This window comes from Mixophyes fleayi, chromosome 5 (genome assembly GCF_038048845.1).
Source record: "Mixophyes fleayi isolate aMixFle1 chromosome 5, aMixFle1.hap1, whole genome shotgun sequence".
Classification (NCBI taxonomy): Eukaryota; Metazoa; Chordata; class Amphibia; order Anura; family Limnodynastidae; genus Mixophyes; species Mixophyes fleayi.
In genome coordinates, this window is record NC_134406.1 from 212,930,922 (window position 1) to 212,937,728 (window position 6,807).

The 6,807-nt window shown below is 38.6% G+C and overlaps 1 protein-coding gene across 2 annotated transcripts in view; it reads left to right on the top strand.

Moving 5' to 3' along the window:
• Positions 1-3,430, top strand: part of CABYR (calcium binding tyrosine phosphorylation regulated) — a 28,094-nt gene extending 24,664 nt beyond the window's left edge. For both annotated transcript variants that reach the window (XM_075213431.1, XM_075213432.1), the window contains one exon: positions 3,367-3,430. The gene's annotated coding sequence lies outside the window, so the exon portion shown is untranslated. The remainder of the gene's footprint in view (positions 1-3,366) is intronic.
• Positions 3,431-6,807: the final 3,377 nt, after the last annotated feature.

Here is a 6,807-nt window from a genome sequence, read left to right on the forward strand (position 1 = left end):
CAAAAATTGCAATGGTATCTCTCAACATTTGCAAAACAATTTTAGTGTGTGTCTGAAAACATTAATTGATCCTCACCCAAAGTTCTTTTTCCCCAGAAATAAAACTCCACTGGTAAGTTACCACATATATCCAGAAGGTGCTGTCAGAAAAACATAGAGCCTCCAAACGCTTTTAGTACTGAATATACAGTATAAATGCACTTACAGGACACTGACAGTATAGCGTATGTAATACATAATCAGCTCATCCAGCAGACGTCAGTAGTACTTGGGTAATCCACACAAGTAATAGTAATCCCAACTGCTATATGTTTTAATATCAAATGCCATCTTCATCAGGCAAAAACAGGGAACACATGGATAGGAAGAAACTTGACTTCCTGATATCAAGCCATTCATATAAACCTTAGCTCTGCCTATGTTGAAATATTAAGTCTAAATTCAACACTATAAGAATTTTGTAAGATTTATATAACCCAGGGTGTTAAGATTTCTATATTAAAAATCCAAAGATTGTCTTTTTGTCTTAATACTTAAGAGATGTCCACCTCTGTGTTCTATTTGCACTGATTATATTCCTTCACCTCCAGAATGATGGATCAAAATTATGTACATGGTTAAAATGTCTGTACAATTTATGACTAGTAGAACCCCTTTTAATGTTCATTTGGTGTTCACATATCCTCAGATTAAGTGGCTGATAAGTGCCCTGTTCTGAGAGGATTATTCTTATTCTAGGTTAAGGTCCCCTCGCTCCTGTTGTCCCCACCATCTGAATGCTACCTGCTGTGTGGTCTGACTCCATATGTCCCTAAAGATCTTCTGTCACTCCGAGCCACTCATGTTCCCCTCTCAATAACAATGACTGTTTTTTTTGTTTTCTTTTTTTACGCGTTTGTCATATCAGGTATACAGTATAGTCACCTGATTAGGCCAATCAGTTAAGCATTGCTACTTACTTATTTTGCACATACTCCTGCTGATTTATTCATAGGGCAATCATCTTACAGATGTTGTACATCATTATTATTCTCACAGCACCCACTCAGTGCTGGTGGAAGTATGAGGATTGTTAGAGATGAGTGAAAGTTTGTAATCTTCATCACACAGCAGAATTATTTTATAGTTGTCATCCCAGCTCTACTAACAGACAATAGGTACAACGTGAATTTACAGATACAGTGTGAAATGGCATTATGCTAATGGAGACGCACAGAGGAACTTCGCAGCTCTGTGAAATGGCCTGTTGCACAGTGAAGCCAGTTTTGTGAGAAATTTCATTGCACTTTCGTTCATCTCTAAGCAGTGCTTTGAAAAGCAAAACCAGATGCAGAGCTTAAACTATTTTACAATACTTAAAATAAATAAAATAAAATAATTTTATTTATTATTCTCTGTTACCCTATAGAACACTTTAGGGCCTTTATAGGAGTCTAAACATGCCAATGCTATACACTATGATTTAGTTTTGAATTACATAATTTTATAGCGTTTAACATTATAGAGTAGACAGTGCTCTGTCTACATCCAGCCCACACTGGCACACACCCGATGTCAGTGAGTTTAAAGAGACAGTAGTGTAAACCGTGATGTAGCAGTGAGCACTAGGTATAGACTACTGCACATGCAGTCTGAAACAAAGGGTACAAGATAGAAAACACCCCTTCAGGGTGTATCTCTCCAACAATTAGGGTCAGGATGGGGGCTTTTTTTACAAAATATTCCTCCCCTTTGAATAAAAAAAGAAATCACATTTATCTAGTAAGACTTATTACTAATATTCCTATTATTTATATAGAGCCAATATATTCCACAGCTCTGTATAATCGGGGAAATACATACACTATTTATTATGGTATAGTCATTGTAGACTAGAGCTTACATTTTGAAACAATGAGAGAAATGAGACATAAGGTAGAAGTGCTTGCTCTGTAGAGTGGACCAGGCACACAATGTAGAGTAGGGCTAGATCAACTGGTCACCCAGCTAATTTCTATGCAAGTCCAGAAACAAAGTGTACCGAGAAGCAGAACAGGCAGGTGGATGTAATGTTGTAATGTGACTGTCGTAGTGTATAGAAGTTGTGAAGAGCAGGTGTAAGTGATGGGGGTCATCTGCTACTAAACTGTTTTCAGGGCAGAGTTAAAGCTTTAAAAATTAAGAATGGAATGAGAACCAAAATTTTCAATTACATCCTGAAACAGTTTCCAATGACAATTGCATCATTAGTAAAAAGATTAGAAAGGAAATTCAGCCTGACAATCTCTTTCAAGAAGGATTAAAGTAGAGCCAGTTTAGTTATTGAAAGGCCAGTTAGTAAGGTGTTACAGTAGTCAAGGAGAGAAATGATGAGAGCATAAATCAATGTTTAGAGGTCTCAGAGAGGTAAGGGCAGATGTGGGACATATTTCTGAGGTGGAGGCAACATAATTTTGCAAGCAAATAGACAGTTGTCAGCGCTTATCCTTTAAACTGCATATCTGTGTGTATCTAGCAAAATGATAACGAAGTATTATTTCATATTTTGATCAAAACATTTAACAATATGGGATATATACATTTGGATATGGCTCACAAGCCAGCCCTTGCTAGATGTAAACCCATATTCCTGGGAGATGAGTGCATCTTATTTTAACTGCATTTTAATGGTGTTTAAAGCATATAGGTCAGTGTAGGACCTGCATATACAAAGGTGCTCTTGATACTGGATGCAGGCTTAAATGCTTTGATCAAAATATGAACTAATACCTCATGCTTTCATTGTGCTAGATACACACAGATATGCAGTGTAAAGGATAAGTGCTGACAACTGTTTTTTTGTTTTGTATACATATATGGGCATTTATATTGCCACGTAGCTGGTACCATATACAATATGGGATATACCAAGTGCGGGCTTATTGCCAAGCAGCTGGTAACATATATAATATGAGATATACCGAGTGCGAGCTACATTTTAATGTAGGGGTGTTAGATGAAGAATTGAACACAAGGAATGGAGTTTTGGATAGATTAAATTTTAGGTCAAATGTAGAGCTGAAACAATAGGCACGTTTGTTTTTCAGTACCAAGGGGAGAAATATAAGAGAGCATAGGTGTCCTACTGAGCTACTCCGACTGATAAAGTAGAGAGGACTTAGAACCTGCAAAAAACACATAATTAGTCTATACAAGCCAACCCTTATATTGTTTCTGGTGTTAAGTGCAGTAAAAGCCTTTTCCCACCAACCCTGATAATCCAGATGCTACAGTAGACTAAATGATAGGAGTCCACAAATATAATTGTACTGTGTCATTATGTAGTGGGCAGGAATTTGTTCTCTTTTTAGCAGACATCTAACAAAATCTTTTCTGTTCTTATTTTAGACTACCACCTCTTCAGAATGTCAAGCTATGCAAGGCGGCCTTAAATAAATGGAATTTAACCTTAGTGGTATTTTGCACTGTCCGGTTTTCTTATTTCCATTAAATCAGGCTAATAATTTGATGTATATAGAAAAGTTTGGCAATCTAGCAGTCACTGCATTACATCTCCCATAATGCTTTGGTTCTCCCAAAACGTAGTGCAACAAAATGTACAGTGTCGATGAATGTGATGGTTTTGCTGTAAAAAATGACAGCCTCTGATGTAAGTTTAAATCCATATGATTAATTAATGGTTTCATTTTTCTAGGTCGGCACTTATATATCCCTTAACATCTCTGACTACACTTATACTGTATCTCTGACTACACTTATACTGTATCTCTGACTACACTTATACTGTATCTCTGACTACACTTATACTGTATCTCTGACTTGACTACACTTATACTTGGTTGTTTCATACAATAATTTCGAGGAAATCTAAATAAGTACTTAGCCCTATGAAAACTAGTCAGTGCCCACAATGATTCATGACTGAAATATCTGCCAACGTATAAATACCATTCAAGGGATTAAAAAGGCTGCTTTAACTTGGTTTTAAGAGGAAATTTGGAATATCTTGAGAAGTGGTCCCTCCAAATTTATAGCATGTCAAGCTTGATATACTTTCAAATCTGACATTTAGTTCTGCTGTGCCACTACAAACTCCACAATTGGGACATTTTTCCGTTCTAGGTTGATGGTCGATTGCGTCCAGATATAAAGACTCTTTCTGGACAAATTACCCAAATACCTGAACAGACTTCTTACCACAACACTTCTCAACTAAAATTTACTTAATCAATGGTTCCTTAATTAATTACAAAATATGGCTACTCTCTGTCTCCTTCTAGCAAGTTCCCCATTTTTGGAACAACATACCACTTAAAACTAGTTCTTTCAGAATTTGTCACTCTGTCCTATAAGTGTGTATATAATTGTAATGCTTAATGCCTTCTGTCAGAGCTGGATTAAGGTTCTGGGGGGCCCGGGGCACTTAAGAAAGGGGGGGTCCCTATTGTGTAATATGGTCTTCATTTTAGACAAATAAACAGGCAATGCTGTGTGCACTACTGTTAGGTGCACACAGCTCTGCCATCACAGCATAACAGTGTGAAGTAGGACATATCTCCCAACTGTCCTTGTAGTCAGACCAAATCCTGACTAAGTGAGACAGTCACCCACATTCTGGACTGTACCACTATATTGAGGACAGTTTGAAGATGGTCCTGCTCTCTCCTACCTGCTCTTATCACTTTTCACCACCTGTGGCTGCTTGTGTAGATTCTGGGATGTCGGGGCCCTATTTTGAAAAAAAAAAAGGTAAAAGGTACATAAACTTTAGAAGTCCCCATCAGTTCTGTTAATAAATCAATAGCACCCCCTTTAATAATTAGGCCTCCCTCCCCAAATTTAAAATTAAATAAAATTAATACTATTTATGTTTAATAATAGAACTATTTTCCCCAAGCAGCCCTGACATTAAATTAATAGTGCACACATTTAATAAATAAACTAATTTCCCTCCCCACCAAACAGCCTGGCAATAAATTAAATAGCATTTTTGTTTAATATAACCATTTCCCACAACTATCACCGGCATTAAATAATTCATATTTACAATTACAATTAATAAATATCCCTCCTCCCCAAAATCAGTCCCATATTTAATTAATAGCCCCAAACCACCTCATTTTAAATTAATAGGACCCAATATTAAATTAAGTTGCCCCACCATCACCCCACAAATAAAATAGCACTCATTAAATAATTAGCCCCCATCTGCACTCCACCATTAAATAGCCTACCTCCCACACTATATTAAGACCCCCGTTCCCTTACATATATTAACATACTGCCCCCACGCACACTATTTATATACTGGCCCCCCACAATCACATACTATAGTTTATATACTGCCCACACACACACACACAATATATATATATATACTACACACACACACACTATATATACTGCCCACACACACACAATATATACTGCCCACACACACACACACACTATATATACTGTCCACATACTGTCCACACACACACACTATATATACTGTCCACAAACTGTCCCCACACACACACGCAATATATATACTGCCCACACACACACACTATATATACTGCCCACACACACACACTATATATACTGCCCATACACACACACACGCAATATATATACTGCCCACACACACGCAATATATATAGTGCCTACACACACACACACACACACACACAATACAGTGCGGTAACTAGACATTTTAGTGCCCTGGGCAAGACGGGGCACCGGTGCCCCCCATCTAAGTGGGAGTGACATTTGCCATCTCTCTGATGTATTTGGCTAAACATGGTTAATGGTAATTGTTTCTAGAAGTTATTCCAGTGATATACAACGTATATTAAGGGATAGGCTTACTATGTGAATCCTTTTTGATTGCTTTTACAATGTATTATAACATAGCTTGGTAGCTGGTATAGCAATGTCCTAGGAAAGCTGGCTCAACGCTGGTCACATAGGGAACGTGTGCGCTTTAATATATCGGTCACAGGTACATAGTTGTGTAGGGACAGATGTCATCACAGGAACACGAAGGATTTAATAACAATTGTGTTTAATGGCTCAATTAACTTTTATAAGAGCTGTTGCAAGCGCATACATGTATGTACCTCAAGAATGTACAGTTAACATGAACTACCATTCTTCCTTTTATATTGCTTTCTACACTGTTCTACACAGTTCTGGAGTGGGTGGACCAGACCCCATAAAAACCAATCCAGGCTGACCCCCTCATCTGTCCTGGATGGTCAGCATGTACATTTTACATTTATTATAGTGGTGTACATTCACCCTGTCCACATTTGGCCAGAAGCCATGGCACTTCCTTCCAGGGTTTAGTAACACCACCTCCAAAAAATTTACCTCCAGGAAGCCTGGAGACAGATCCCGGGGATGCAGCGTTTGGGTTCACTGAGCTCCTCTGGGGCACTTACCTTCTTCGGAGACCCAGAAGACAGCATTCCTTGAAGGGTTAATAAAACCTTTCCATAGCAGCTGAGAACGCATTTGGAACGCAAGTTTGCGTTCCAAATGCTGAACTTCCTGTCAGTGGACCGGATATGTGTTCCACAGTGGAACGAATATGTGTTCCACTGCTTCAGATACGATATCATTCAGGCAAGAATGGAGGGGGGGGTGAAAAGTGAGGATGGGAACAGACAGGGGAAGGTGGAAAGAAACTGGGAAAGTAAAAGGCTGAAGGCAGGTAGCGGGCGGCTGCTGCACCCCCTTGGGCTTGCGCCCTGAGCGATGGCACCGCCCGCACCTGCCTAGTTACGGCACTGACACAATATATATATACTGCCCACACACACACACACACAATATATATAT